The sequence below is a fragment of the Medicago sativa genome, chromosome 8 (genome assembly GCF_051527215.1).
Source record: "Medicago sativa cultivar Bolivia chromosome 8, Bolivia_mono, whole genome shotgun sequence".
NCBI classification, from domain to species: domain Eukaryota; kingdom Viridiplantae; phylum Streptophyta; class Magnoliopsida; order Fabales; family Fabaceae; genus Medicago; species Medicago sativa.
This window is the reverse complement of record NC_140756.1, coordinates 1,401,227-1,417,645: the sequence shown is the minus strand read 5'-3', so window position 1 is coordinate 1,417,645 and position 16,419 is coordinate 1,401,227.

Genomic DNA, 16,419 nt, shown 5'->3' with positions numbered 1-16,419 from the left:
GGACATTACTCGTTTTCGACCCTTTTTTACTAGGAAGGCCATAATGTGGCCGATTTGCATTGAATATTAGCATGTGACAATTCGTTGGATAGGTAAACAACATAACTACGACTTCCATGGTATATTTTTGCATTCTCTAAAAATTCGGACAAAATGGAGGTCAAGAAAATCTCCTCGTTTATTTAGGACATTTCTCGTTTTCGACCCTTTTTAACTAGGAAGGCCATAAAGTGGCCAGTTTGTATTGAATCTTAGCATGTGACAATTCGTTGGATAGGTAAACAACATAACTACGACTTCCATGGGATATTTTTGCATTCTCTAAAAATTCGGCCAAAATGGAGGTTAAGAAAAACTCCTCGTTATTTTAGGACATTACTCGTTTTCGACCCTTTTTTACTAGGAAGTCAATAAAGTGGCCGATTTGCATTGAATCTTTGCATGTGACAATTCGTTGGATAGGTAAACAACATAACTACGACTTCCATGGGATATTTTTGCATTCTCTAAAAATTTGGCCAAAATGGAGGTTAAGAAAATCCGTTGGATAGGTAAACAACATATCTACGACTTCCATGGGATATTTTTGCATTCTCTAAAAATTCGGCCAAAATGGAGGTTAAGAAAATCTCCACGTTAATTTAGGACATTACTCGTTTTCGACCCTTTTTTACTAGGAAGGCCATAAAGTGGCCGGTTTGTATTGAATCTTAGCATATGACAATTCGTTGGATAGGTAAACAACATAGCTACGACTTCCATGGGATATTTTTGCATTCTCTAAAAATTCGGCCAAAATGGAGGTTAAGAAAATCTCCACTTTAGTTTAGGACATTACTCGTTCTCGACCCTTTTTTACAAGGAAGACTATAATGTGGCCGATTTGCATTGAATCTTAGCATGTGACAATTCGTTGGATAGGTAAACAACATAACTACGACTTCCATGGGATATTTTTGCATTCTCTAAAAATTCGGCCAAAATGGAGGTTAAGAAAATCTCCTCGTTAATTTACGACATTACTCGTTCTCAACCCTTTTTTACTAGGAAGGCCATAAAGTGGCCGGTTTGTATTGAATCTTAGCATATGACAATTCGTTGGATAGGTAAACAACATAGCTACGACTTCCATGGGATATTTTTACATTCTCTAAAAATTCGGCCAAAATGGAGGTTAAGAAAATCTACTCGATAATTTAGGACATTACTCGTTTTCGACCCTTTTTTACTAGGAAGGCCATAAAGTGGCCGGTTTGTATTGAATCTTAGCATGTGACAATTCGTTGGATAGGTAAACAACATAACTACGACTTCCATGGGATATTTTTGCATTCTCTAAAAATTCGGCCAAAATGGAGGTCAAGAAAATCTCCTCATTAATTTAGGACATTACTCGTTTTCGACCCTTTTTTACTAGGAAGGCCATAATGTGGCCGATTTGCATTGAATCTTAGCATGTGACAATTCGTTGGATAGGTAAACAACATAACTACGACTTCCATGGTATATTTTTGCATTCTCTAAAAATTCGGACAAAATGGAGGTCAAGAAAATCTCCTCGTTTATTTAGGACATTACTCGTTTTCGACCCTTTTTAACTAGGAAGGCCATAAAGTGGCCAGTTTGTATTGAATCTTAGCATGTGACAATTCGTTGGATAGGTAAACAACATAACTACGACTTCCATGGGATATTTTTGCATTCTCTAAAAATTCGGCCAAAATGGAGGTTAAGAAAAACTCCTCGTTATTTTAGGACATTACTCGTTTTCGACCCTTTTTTACTATGAAGTCAATAAAGTGGCCGATTTGCATTGAATCTTTGCATGTGACAATTCGTTGGATAGGTAAACAACATAACTACGACTTCCATGGGATATTTTTGCATTCTCTAAAAATTTGGCCAAAATGGAGGTTAAGAAGATCCGTTGGATAGGTAAACAACATATCTACGACTTCCATGGGATATTTTTGCATTCTCTAAAAATTCGGCCAAAATGGAGGTTAAGAAAATCTCCACGTTAATTTAGGACATTACTCGTTTTCGACCCTTTTTTACTAGGAAGGCCATAAAGTGGCCGGTTTGTATTGAATCTTAGCATATGACAATTCGTTGGATAGGTAAACAACATAGCTACGACTTCCATGGGATATTTTTACATTTTCTAAAAATTCGGCCAAAATGGAGGTTAAGAAAATCCGTTGGATAGGTAAACAACATAACTACGACTTCCATGGGATATTTTTGCATTCTCTAAAAATTCGGCCAAAATGGAGGTTAAGAAAATCTCCTCGTTAATTTACGACATTACTCGTTCTCAACCCTTTTTTACTAGGAAGGCCATAAAGTGGCCGGTTTGTATTGAATCTTAGCATATGACAATTCGTTGGATAGGTAAACAACATAGCTACGACTTCCATGGGATATTTTTACATTCTCTAAAAATTCGGCCAAAATGGAGGTTAAGAAAATCTACTCGATAATTTAGGACATTACTCGTTTTCGACCCTTTTTTACTAGGAAGGCCATAAAGTGGCCGGTTTGTATTGAATCTTAGCATGTGACAATTCGTTGGATAGGTAAACAACATAACTACGACTTCCATGGGATATTTTTGCATTCTCTAAAAATTCGGCCAAAATGGAGGTCAAGAAAATCTCCTCATTAATTTAGGACATTACTCGTTTTCGACCCTTTTTTACTAGGAAGGCCATAATGTGGCCGATTTGCATTGAATCTTAGCATGTGACAATTCGTTGGATAGGTAAACAACATAACTACGACTTCCATGGTATATTTTTGCATTCTCTAAAAATTCGGACAAAATGGAGGTCAAGAAAATCTCCTCGTTTATTTAGGACATTACTCGTTTTCGACCCTTTTTAACTAGGAAGGCCATAAAGTGGCCAGTTTGTATTGAATCTTAGCATGTGACAATTCGTTGGATAGGTAAACAACATAACTACGACTTCCATGGGATATTTTTGCATTCTCTAAAAATTCGGCCAAAATGGAGGTTAAGAAAAACTCCTCGTTATTTTAGGACATTACTCGTTTTCGACCCTTTTTTACTAGGAAGTCAATAAAGTGGCCGATTTGCATTGAATCTTTGCATGTGACAATTCGTTGGATAGGTAAACAACATAACTACGACTTCCATGGGATATTTTTGCATTCTCTAAAAATTTGGCCAAAATGGAGGTTAAGAAGATCCGTTGGATAGGTAAACAACATATCTACGACTTCCATGGGATATTTTTGCATTCTCTAAAAATTCGGCCAAAATGGAGGTTAAGAAAATCTCCACGTTAATTTAGGACATTACTCGTTTTCGACCCTTTTTTACTAGGAAGGCCATAAAGTGGCCGGTTTGTATTGAATCTTAGCATATGACAATTCGTTGGATAGGTAAACAACATAGCTACGACTTCCATGGGATATTTTTACATTTTCTAAAAATTCGGCCAAAATGGAGGTTAAGAAAATCCGTTGGATAGGTAAACAACATAACTACGACTTCCATGGGATATTTTTGCATTCTCTAAAAATTCGGCCAAAATGGAGGTTAAGAAAATCTCCACTTTAATTTAGGACATTACTTGTTCTCGACCCTTTTTTACTAGGAAGACCATAATGTGGCCGATTTGCATTGAATCTTAGCATGTGACAATTCGTTGGATAGGTAAACAACATAACTACGACTTCCATGGGATATTTTTGCATTCTCTAAAAATTCGGCCAAAATGGAGGTTAAGAAAATCTCCTCGTTATTTTAGGACATTACTCGTTTTCGACCCTTTTTTACTAGGAAGGCCACAAAGTGGCCGATTTATATTGAATCTTAGCATATGACAATTCGTTGGATAGGTAAACAACATAGCTACGACTTCCATGGGATATTTTTACATTCTCTAAAAATTCGGCCAAAATGGAGGTTAAGAAAATCTACTCGATAATTTAGGACATTACTCGTTTTCGACCCTTTTTTACTAGGAAGGCCATAAAGTGGCCGGTTTGTATTGAATCTTAGCATGTGACAATTCGTTGGATAGGTAAACAACATAACTACGACTTCCATGGGATATTTTTGCATTCTCTAAAAATTCGGCCAAAATGGAGGTCAAGAAAATCTCCTCATTAATTTAGGACATTACTCGTTTTCGACCCTTTTTTACTAGGAAGGCCATAATGTGGCCGATTTGCATTGAATCTTAGCATGTGACAATTCGTTGGATAGGTAAACAACATAACTACGACTTCCATGGTATATTTTTGCATTCTCTAAAAATTCGGACAAAATGGAGGTCAAGAAAATCTCCTCGTTTATTTAGGACATTACTCGTTTTCGACCCTTTTTAACTAGGAAGGCCATAAAGTGGCCAGTTTGTATTGAATCTTAGCATGTGACAATTCGTTGGATAGGTAAACAACATAACTACGACTTCCATGGGATATTTTTGCATTCTCTAAAAATTCGGCCAAAATGGAGGTTAAGAAAAACTCCTCGTTATTTTAGGACATTACTCGTTTTCGACCCTTTTTTACTAGGAAGTCAATAAAGTGGCCGATTTGCATTGAATCTTTGCATGTGACAATTCGTTGGATAGGTAAACAACATAACTACGACTTCCATGGGATATTTTTGCATTCTCTAAAAATTTGGCCAAAATGGAGGTTAAGAAGATCCGTTGGATAGGTAAACAACATATCTACGACTTCCATGGGATATTTTTGCATTCTCTAAAAATTCGGCCAAAATGGAGGTTAAGAAAATCTCCACGTTAATTTAGGACATTACTCGTTTTCGACCCTTTTTTACTAGGAAGGCCATAAAGTGGCCGGTTTGTATTGAATCTTAGCATATGACAATTCGTTGGATAGGTAAACAACATAGCTACGACTTCCATGGGATATTTTTACATTTTCTAAAAATTCGGCCAAAATGGAGGTTAAGAAAATCCGTTAGATAGGTAAACAACATAACTACGACTTCCATGGGATATTTTTGCATTCTCTAAAAATTCGGCCAAAATGGAGGTTAAGAAAATCTCCACTTTAATTTAGGACATTACTTGTTCTCGACCCTTTTTTACTAGGAAGACCATAATGTGGCCGATTTGCATTGAATCTTAGCATGTGACAATTCGTTGGATAGGTAAACAACATAACTACGACTTCCATGGGATATTTTTGCATTCTCTAAAAATTCGGCCAAAATGGAGGTTAAGAAAATCTCCTCGTTATTTTAGGACATTACTCGTTTTCGACCCTTTTTTACTAGGAAGGCCACAAAGTGGCCGATTTATATTGAATCTTAGCATGTGACAATTCGTTGGATAGGTAAACAACATAACTACGACTTCCATGGGATATTTTTGCATTCTCTAAAAATTCGGCCAAAATGGAGGTTAAGAAAATCTCCTCGTTAATTTACGACATTACTCGTTCTCAACCCTTTTTTACTAGGAAGGCCATAAAGTGGCTGGTTTGTATTGAATCTTAGCATATGACAATTCGTTGGATAGGTAAACAACATAGCTACGACTTCCATGGGATATTTTTACATTTTCTAAAAATTCGGCCAAAATGGAGGTTAAGAAAATCCGTTGGATAGGTAAACAACATAACTACGACTTCCATGGGATATTTTTGCATTCTCTAAAAATTCGGCCAAAATGGAGGTTAAGAAAATCTCCACTTTAGTTTAGGACATTACTCGTTCTCGACCCTTTTTTACAAGGAAGACCATAATGTGGCCGATTTGCATTGAATCTTAGCATGTGACAATTCGTTGGATAGGTAAACAACATAACTACGACTTCCATGGGATATTTTTGCATTCTCTAAAAATTCGGCCAAAATGGAGGTTAAGAAAATCTCCTCGTTAATTTACGACATTACTCGTTCTCAACCCTTTTTTACTAGGAAGGCCATAAAGTGGCCGGTTTGTATTGAATCTTAGCATATGACAATTCGTTGGATAGGTAAACAACATAGCTACGACTTCCATGGGATATTTTTACATTCTCTAAAAATTCGGCCAAAATGGAGGTTAAGAAAATCTACTCGATAATTTAGGACATTACTCGTTTTCGACCCTTTTTTACTAGGAAGGCCATAAAGTGGCCGGTTTGTATTGAATCTTAGCATGTGACAATTCGTTGGATAGGTAAACAACATAACTACGACTTCCATGGGATATTTTTGCATTCTCTAAAAATTCGGCCAAAATGGAGGTCAAGAAAATCTCCTCATTAATTTAGGACATTACTCGTTTTCGACCCTTTTTTACTAGGAAGGCCATAATGTGGCCGATTTGCATTGAATCTTAGCATGTGACAATTCGTTGGATAGGTAAACAACATGACTACGACTTCCATGGTATATTTTTGCATTCTCTAAAAATTCGGACAAAATGGAGGTCAAGAAAATCTCCTCGTTTATTTAGGACATTACTCGTTTTCGACCCTTTTTAACTAGGAAGGCCATAAAGTGGCCAGTTTGTATTGAATCTTAGCATGTGACAATTCGTTGGATAGGTAAACAACATAACTACGACTTCCATGGGATATTTTTGCATTCTCTAAAAATTCGGCCAAAATGGAGGTTAAGAAAAACTCCTCGTTATTTTAGGACATTACTCGTTTTCGACCCTTTTTTACTAGGAAGTCAATAAAGTGGCCGATTTGCATTGAATCTTTGCATGTGACAATTCGTTGGATAGGTAAACAACATAACTACGACTTCCATGGGATATTTTTGCATTCTCTAAAAATTTGGCCAAAATGGAGGTTAAGAAAATCCGTTGGATAGGTAAACAACATATCTACGACTTCCATGGGATATTTTTGCATTCTCTAAAAATTCGGCCAAAATGGAGGTTAAGAAAATCTCCACGTTAATTTAGGACATTACTCGTTTTCGACCCTTTTTTACTAGGAAGGCCATAAAGTGGCCGGTTTGTATTGAATCTTAGCATATGACAATTCGTTGGATAGGTAAACAACATAGCTACGACTTCCATGGGATATTTTTACATTTTCTAAAAATTCGGCCAAAATGGAGGTTAAGAAAATCCGTTGGATAGGTAAACAACATAACTACGACTTCCATGGGATATTTTTGCATTCTCTAAAAATTCGGCCAAAATGGAGGTTAAGAAAATCTCCACTTTAATTTAGGACATTACTTGTTCTCGACCCTTTTTTACTAGGAAGACCATAATGTGGCCGATTTGCATTGAATCTTAGCATGTGACAATTCGTTGGATAGGTAAACAACATAACTACGACTTCCATGGGATATTTTTGCATTCTCTAAAAATTCGGCCAAAATGGAGGTTAAGAAAATCTCCTCGTTATTTTAGGACATTACTCGTTTTCGACCCTTTTTTACTAGGAAGGCCACAAAGTGGCCGATTTATATTGAATCTTAGCATGTGACAATTCGTTGGATAGGTAAACAACATAACTACGACTTCCATGGGATATTTTTGCATTCTCTAAAAATTCGGCCAAAATGGAGGTTAAGAAAGTCTCCTCGTTAATTTACGACATTACTCGTTCTCAACCCTTTTTTACTAGGAAGGCCATAATGTGGCCGATTTGCATTGAATCTTAGCATGTGACAATTCGTTGAATAGGTAAACAACATAACTACGACTTCCATGGGATATTTTTGCATTCTCTAAAAATTTGGCCAAAATGGAAGTTAAGAAAATCTCCTAGTTATTTTAGGACATTACTCGTTTTCGACCCTTTTTTACTTGGAAGGCCGTAAAGTGGCCGGTTTGTATTGAATCTTAGCATGTGACAATTCGTTGGATAGGTAAACAACATAGCTACGACTTCCATGGGATATTTTTGCATTCTCTAAAAATTCGGCCAAAATGGAGGTCAAGAAAATCTCCTCATTAATTTAGGACATTACTCGTTTTCGACCCTTTTTTACTAGGAAGGCCATAATGTGGCCGATTTGCATTGAATCTTAGCATGTGACAATTCGTTGGATAGGTAAACAACATAACTACGACTTCCATGGTATATTTTTGCATTCTCTAAAAATTCGGACAAAATGGAGGTCAAGAAAATCTCCTCGTTTATTTAGGACATATCTCGTTTTCGACCCTTTTTAACTAGGAAGGCCATAAAGTGGCCAGTTTGTATTGAATCTTAGCATGTGACAATTCGTTGGATAGGTAAACAACATAACTACGACTTCCATGGGATATTTTTGCATTCTCTAAAAATTCGGCCAAAATGGAGGTTAAGAAAAACTCCTCGTTATTTTAGGACATTACTCGTTTTCGACCCTTTTTTACTAGGAAGTCAATAAAGTGGCCGATTTGCATTGAATCTTTGCATGTGACAATTCGTTGGATAGGTAAACAACATAACTACGACTTCCATGGGATATTTTTGCATTCTCTAAAAATTTGGCCAAAATGGAGGTTAAGAAAATCCGTTGGATAGGTAAACAACATATCTACGACTTCCATGGGATATTTTTGCATTCTCTAAAAATTCGGCCAAAATGGAGGTTAAGAAAATCTCCTCGTTAATTTACGACATTACTCGTTCTCAACCCTTTTTTACTAGGAAGGCCATAAAGTGGCTGGTTTGTATTGAATCTTAGCATATGACAATTCGTTGGATAGGTAAACAACATAGCTACGACTTCCATGGGATATTTTTACATTCTCTAAAAATTCGGCCAAAATGGAGGTTAAGAAAATCTACTCGATAATTTAGGACATTACTCGTTTTCGACCCTTTTTTACTAGGAAGGCCATAAAGTGGCCGGTTTGTATTGAATCTTAGCATGTGACAATTCGTTGGATAGGTAAACAACATAACTACGACTTCCATGGGATATTTTTGCATTCTCTAAAAATTCGGCCAAAATGGAGGTCAAGAAAATCTCCTCATTAATTTAGGACATTACTCGTTTTCGACCCTTTTTTACTAGGAAGGCCATAATGTGGCCGATTTGCATTGAATCTTAGCATGTGACAATTCGTTGGATAGGTAAACAACATAACTACGACTTCCATGGTATATTTTTGCATTCTCTAAAAATTCGGACAAAATGGAGGTCAAGAAAATCTCCTCGTTTATTTAGGACATTACTCGTTTTCGACCCTTTTTAACTAGGAAGGCCATAAAGTGGCCAGTTTGTATTGAATCTTAGCATGTGACAATTCGTTGGATAGGTAAACAACATAACTACGACTTCCATGGGATATTTTTGCATTCTCTAAAAATTCGGCCAAAATGGAGGTTAAGAAAAACTCCTCGTTATTTTAGGACATTACTCGTTTTCGACCCTTTTTTACTAGGAAGTCAATAAAGTGGCCGATTTGCATTGAATCTTTGCATGTGACAATTCGTTGGATAGGTAAACAACATAACTACGACTTCCATGGGATATTTTTGCATTCTCTAAAAATTTGGCCAAAATGGAGGTTAAGAAAATCCGTTGGATAGGTAAACAACATATCTACGACTTCCATGGGATATTTTTGCATTCTCTAAAAATTCGGCCAAAATGGAGGTTAAGAAAATCTCCACGTTAATTTAGGACATTACTCGTTTTCGACCCTTTTTTACTAGGAAGGCCATAAAGTGGCCGGTTTGTATTGAATCTTAGCATATGACAATTCGTTGGATAGGTAAACAACATAGCTACGACTTCCATGGGATATTTTTACATTTTCTAAAAATTCGGCCAAAATGGAGGTTAAGAAAATCCGTTGGATAGGTAAACAACATAACTACGACTTCCATGGGATATTTTTGCATTCTCTAAAAATTCGGCCAAAATGGAGGTTAAGAAAATCTCCACTTTAGTTTAGGACATTACTCGTTCTCGACCCTTTTTTACAAGGAAGACCATAATGTGGCCGATTTGCATTGAATCTTAGCATGTGACAATTCGTTGGATAGGTAAACAACATAACTACGACTTCCATGGGATATTTTTGCATTCTCTAAAAATTCGGCCAAAATGGAGGTTAAGAAAATCTCCTCGTTAATTTACGACATTACTCGTTCTCAACCCTTTTTTACTAGGAAGGCCATAAAGTGGCCGGTTTGTATTGAATCTTAGCATATGACAATTCGTTGGATAGCTAAACAACATAGCTACGACTTCCATGGGATATTTTTACATTCTCTAAAAATTCGGCCAAAATGGAGGTTAAGAAAATCTACTCGATAATTTAGGACATTACTCGTTTTCGACCCTTTTTTACTAGGAAGGCCATAAAGTGGCCGGTTTGTATTGAATCTTAGCATATGACAATTCGTTGGATAGGTAAACAACATAGCTACGACTTCCATGGGATATTTTTACATTCTCTAAAAATTCGGCCAAAATGGAGGTTAAGAAAATCTACTCGATAATTTAGGACATTACTCGTTTTCGACCCTTTTTTACTAGGAAGGCCATAAAGTGGCCGGTTTGTATTGAATCTTAGCATATGACAATTCGTTGGATAGGTAAACAACATAGCTACGACTTCCATGGGATATTTTTACATTCTCTAAAAATTCGGCCAAAATGGAGGTTAAGAAAATCTACTCGATAATTTAGGACATTACTCGTTTTCGACCCTTTTTTACTAGGAAGGCCATAAAGTGGCCGATTTATATTGAATCTTAGCATGTGACAATTCGTTGGATAGGTAAACAACATAACTACGACTTCCATGGGATATTTTTGCATTCTCTAAAAATTCGGCCAAAATGGAGGTTAAGAAAGTCTCCTCGTTAATTTACGACATTACTCGTTCTCAACCCTTTTTTACTAGGAAGGCCATAATGTGGCCGATTTGCATTGAATCTTAGCATGTGACAATTCGTTGAATAGGTAAACAACATAACTACGACTTCCATGGGATATTTTTGCATTCTCTAAAAATTCGGCCAAAATGGAAGTTAAGAAAATCTCCTAGTTATTTTAGGACATTACTCGTTTTCGACCCTTTTTTACTTGGAAGGCCGTAAAGTGGCCGGTTTGTATTGAATCTTAGCATGTGACAATTCGTTGGATAGGTAAACAACATAGCTACGACTTCCATGGGATATTTTTGCATTCTCTAAAAATTCGGCCAAAATGGAGGTCAAGAAAATCTCCTCATTAATTTAGGACATTACTCGTTTTCGACCCTTTTTTACTAGGAAGGCCATAATGTGGCCGATTTGCATTGAATCTTAGCATGTGACAATTCGTTGGATAGGTAAACAACATAACTACGACTTCCATGGGATATTTTTGCATTCTCTAAAAATTCGGCCAAAATGGAGGTCAAGAAAATCTCCTCATTAATTTAGGACATTACTCGTTTTCGACCCTTTTTTACTAGGAAGGCCATAATGTGGCCGATTTGCATTGAATCTTAGCATGTGACAATTCGTTGGATAGGTAAACAACATAACTACGACTTCCATGGTATATTTTTGCATTCTCTAAAAGTTCGGACAAAATGGAGGTCAAGAAAATCTCCTCGTTTATTTAGGACATTACTCGTTTTCGACCCTTTTTAACTAGGAAGGCCATAAAGTGGCCAGTTTGTATTGAATCTTAGCATGTGACAATTCGTTGGATAGGTAAACAACATAACTACGACTTCCATGGGATATTTTTGCATTCTCTAAAAATTCGGCCAAAATGGAGGTTAAGAAAATCTCCACGTTAATTTAGGACATTACTCGTTTTCGACCCTTTTTTACTAGGAAGGCCATAAAGTGGCCGGTTTGTATTGAATCTTAGCATATGACAATTCGTTGGATAGGTAAACAACATAGCTACGACTTCCATGGGATATTTTTACATTTTCTAAAAATTCGGCCAAAATGGAGGTTAAGAAAATCCGTTGGATAGGTAAACAACATAACTACGACTTCCATGGGATATTTTTGCATTCTCTAAAAATTCGGCCAAAATGGAGGTTAAGAAAATCTCCACTTTAGTTTAGGACATTACTCGTTCTCGACCCTTTTTTACAAGGAAGACCATAATGTGGCCGATTTGCATTGAATCTTAGCATGTGACAATTCGTTGGATAGGTAAACAACATAACTACGACTTCCATGGGATATTTTTGCATTCTCTAAAAATTCGGCCAAAATGGAGGTTAAGAAAATCTCCTCGTTAATTTACGACATTACTCGTTCTCAACCCTTTTTTACTAGGAAGGCCATAAAGTGGCCGGTTTGTATTGAATCTTAGCATATGACAATTCGTTGGATAGGTAAACAACATAGCTACGACTTCCATGGGATATTTTTACATTCTCTAAAAATTCGGCCAAAATGGAGGTTAAGAAAATCTACTCGATAATTTAGGACATTACTCGTTTTCGACCCTTTTTTACTAGGAAGGCCATAAAGTGGCCGGTTTGTATTGAATCTTAGCATGTGACAATTCGTTGGATAGGTAAACAACATAACTACGACTTCCATGGGATATTTTTGCATTCTCTAAAAATTCGGCCAAAATGGAGGTCAAGAAAATCTCCTCATTAATTTAGGACATTACTCGTTTTCGACCCTTTTTTACTAGGAAGGCCATAATGTGGCCGATTTGCATTGAATCTTAGCATGTGACAATTCGTTGGATAGGTAAACAACATAACTACGACTTCCATGGTATATTTTTGCATTCTCTAAAAATTCGGACAAAATGGAGGTCAAGAAAATCTCCTCGTTTATTTAGGACATTACTCGTTTTCGACCCGTTTTAACTAGGAAGGCCATAAAGTGGCCAGTTTGTATTGAATCTTAGCATGTGACAATTCGTTGGATAGGTAAACAACATAACTACGACTTCCATGGGATATTTTTGCATTCTCTAAAAATTCGGCCAAAATGGAGGTTAAGAAAAACTCCTCGTTATTTTAGGACATTACTCGTTTTCGACCTTTTTTTACTAGGAAGTCAATAAAGTGGCCGATTTGCATTGAATCTTTGCATGTGACAATTCGTTGGATAGGTAAACAACATAACTACGACTTCCATGGGATATTTTTGCATTCTCTAAAAATTTGGCCAAAATGGAGGTTAAGAAAATCCATTGGATAGGTAAACAACATATCTACGACTTCCATGGGATATTTTTGCATTCTCTAAAAATTCGGCCAAAATGGAGGTTAAGAAAATCTCCACGTTAATTTAGGACATTACTCGTTTTCGACCCTTTTTTACTAGGAAGGCCATAAAGTGGCCGGTTTGTATTGAATCTTAGCATATGACAATTCGTTGGATAGGTAAACAACATAGCTACGACTTCCATGGGATATTTTTACATTTTCTAAAAATTCGGCCAAAATGGAGGTTAAGAAAATCCGTTGGATAGGTAAACAACATAACTACGACTTCCATGGGATATTTTTGCATTCTCTAAAAATTCGGCCAAAATGGAGGTTAAGAAAATCTCCACTTTAGTTTAGGACATTACTGGTTCTCGACCCTTTTTTACAAGGAAGACCATAATGTGGCCGATTTGCATTGAATCTTAGCATGTGACAATTCGTTGGATAGGTAAACAACATAACTACGACTTCCATGGGATATTTTTGCATTCTCTAAAAATTCGGCCAAAATGGAGGTTAAGAAAATCTCCTCGTTAATTTACGACATTACTCGTTCTCAACCCTTTTTTACTAGGAAGGCCATAAAGTGGCCGGTTTGTATTGAATCTTAGCATATGACAATTCGTTGGATAGGTAAACAACATAGCTACGACTTCCATGGGATATTTTTACATTCTCTAAAAATTCGGCCAAAATGGAGGTTAAGAAAATCTACTCGATAATTTAGGACATTACTCGTTTTCGACCCTTTTTTACTAGGAAGGCCATAAAGTGGCCGGTTTGTATTGAATCTTAGCATGTGACAATTCGTTGGATAGGTAAACAACATAACTACGACTTCCATGGGATATTTTTGCATTCTCTAAAAATTCGGCCAAAATGGAGGTCAAGAAAATCTCCTCATTAATTTAGGACATTACTCGTTTTCGACCCTTTTTTACTAGGAAGGCCATAATGTGGCCGATTTGCATTGAATCTTAGCATGTGACAATTCGTTGGATAGGTAAACAACATAACTACGACTTCCATGGTATATTTTTGCATTCTCTAAAAATTCGGACAAAATGGAGGTCAAGAAAATCTCCTCGTTTATTTAGGACATTACTCGTTTTCGACCCGTTTTAACTAGGAAGGCCATAAAGTGGCCAGTTTGTATTGAATCTTAGCATGTGACAATTCGTTGGATAGGTAAACAACATAACTACGACTTCCATGGGATATTTTTGCATTCTCTAAAAATTCGGCCAAAATGGAGGTTAAGAAAAACTCCTCGTTATTTTAGGACATTACTCGTTTTCGACCTTTTTTTACTAGGAAGTCAATAAAGTGGCCGATTTGCATTGAATCTTTGCATGTGACAATTCGTTGGATAGGTAAACAACATAACTACGACTTCCATGGGATATTTTTGCATTCTCTAAAAATTTGGCCAAAATGGAGGTTAAGAAAATCCATTGGATAGGTAAACAACATATCTACGACTTCCATGGGATATTTTTGCATTCTCTAAAAATTCGGCCAAAATGGAGGTTAAGAAAATCTCCACGTTAATTTAGGACATTACTCGTTTTCGACCCTTTTTTACTAGGAAGGCCATAAAGTGGCCGGTTTGTATTGAATCTTAGCATATGACAATTCGTTGGATAGGTAAACAACATAGCTACGACTTCCATGGGATATTTTTACATTTTCTAAAAATTCGGCCAAAATGGAGGTTAAGAAAATCCGTTGGATAGGTAAACAACATAACTACGACTTCCATGGGATATTTTTGCATTCTCTAAAAATTCGGCCAAAATGGAGGTTAAGAAAATCTCCACTTTAGTTTAGGACATTACTCGTTCTCGACCCTTTTTTACAAGGAAGACCATAATGTGGCCGATTTGCATTGAATCTTAGCATGTGACAATTCGTTGGATAGGTAAACAACATAACTACGACTTCCATGGGATATTTTTGCATTCTCTAAAAATTCGGCCAAAATGGAGGTTAAGAAAATCTCCTCGTTAATTTACGACATTACTCGTTCTCAACCCTTTTTTACTAGGAAGGCCATAAAGTGGCCGGTTTGTATTGAATCTTAGCATATGACAATTCGTTGGATAGGTAAACAACATAGCTACGACTTCCATGGGATATTTTTACATTCTCTAAAAATTCGGCCAAAATGGAGGTTAAGAAAATCTACTCGATAATTTAGGACATTACTCGTTTTCGACCCTTTTTTACTAGGAAGGCCATAAAGTGGGCGGTTTGTATTGAATCTTAGCATATGATAATTCGTTGGATAGGTAAACAACATAGTTACGACTTCCATGGGATATTTTTACATTTTCTAAAAATTCGGCCAAAATGGAGGTTAAGAAAATCCGTTGGATAGGTAAACAACATAACTACGACTTCCATGGGATATTTTTGCATTCTCTAAAAATTCGGCCAAAATGGAAGTTAAGAAAATCTCCTAGTTATTTTAGGACATTACTCGTTTTCAACCCTTTTTTACTTGGAAGGCCGTAAAGTGGCCGGTTTGTATTGAATCTTAGCATGTGACAATTCGTTGGATAGGTAAACAACATAGCTACGACTTCCATGGGATATTTTTGCATTCTCTAAAAATTCGGCCAAAATGGAGGTTAAGAAAATCTACTCAATAATTTAGGACATTACTCGTTTTCGACCCTTTTTTACTAGGAAGTCAATAAAGTGGCCGATTTGCATTGAATCTTTGCATGTGACAATTCGTTGGATAGGTAAACAACATAACTACGACTTCCATGGGATATTTTTGCATTCTCTAAAAATTCGGCCAAAATGGAGGTTAAGAAAAACTCCTCGTTATTTTAGGACATTACTCGTTTTCGACCTTTTTTTACTAGGAAGTCAATAAAGTGGCCGATTTGCATTGAATCTTTGCATGTGACAATTCGTTGGATAGGTAAACAACATAACTACGACTTCCATGGGATATTTTTGCATTCTCTAAAAATTTGGCCAAAATGGAGGTTAAGAAAATCCATTGGATAGGTAAACAACATATCTACGACTTCCATGGGATATTTTTGCATTCTCTAAAAATTCGGCCAAAATGGAGGTTAAGAAAATCTCCACGTTAATTTAGGACATTACTCGTTTTCGACCCTTTTTTACTAGGAAGGCCATAAAGTGGCCGGTTTGTATTGAATCTTAGCATATGACAATTCGTTGGATAGGTAAACAACATAGCTACGACTTCCATGGGATATTTTTACATTTTCTAAAAATTCGGCCAAAATGGAGGTTAAGAAAATCCGTTGGATAGGTAAACAACATAACTACGACTTCCATGG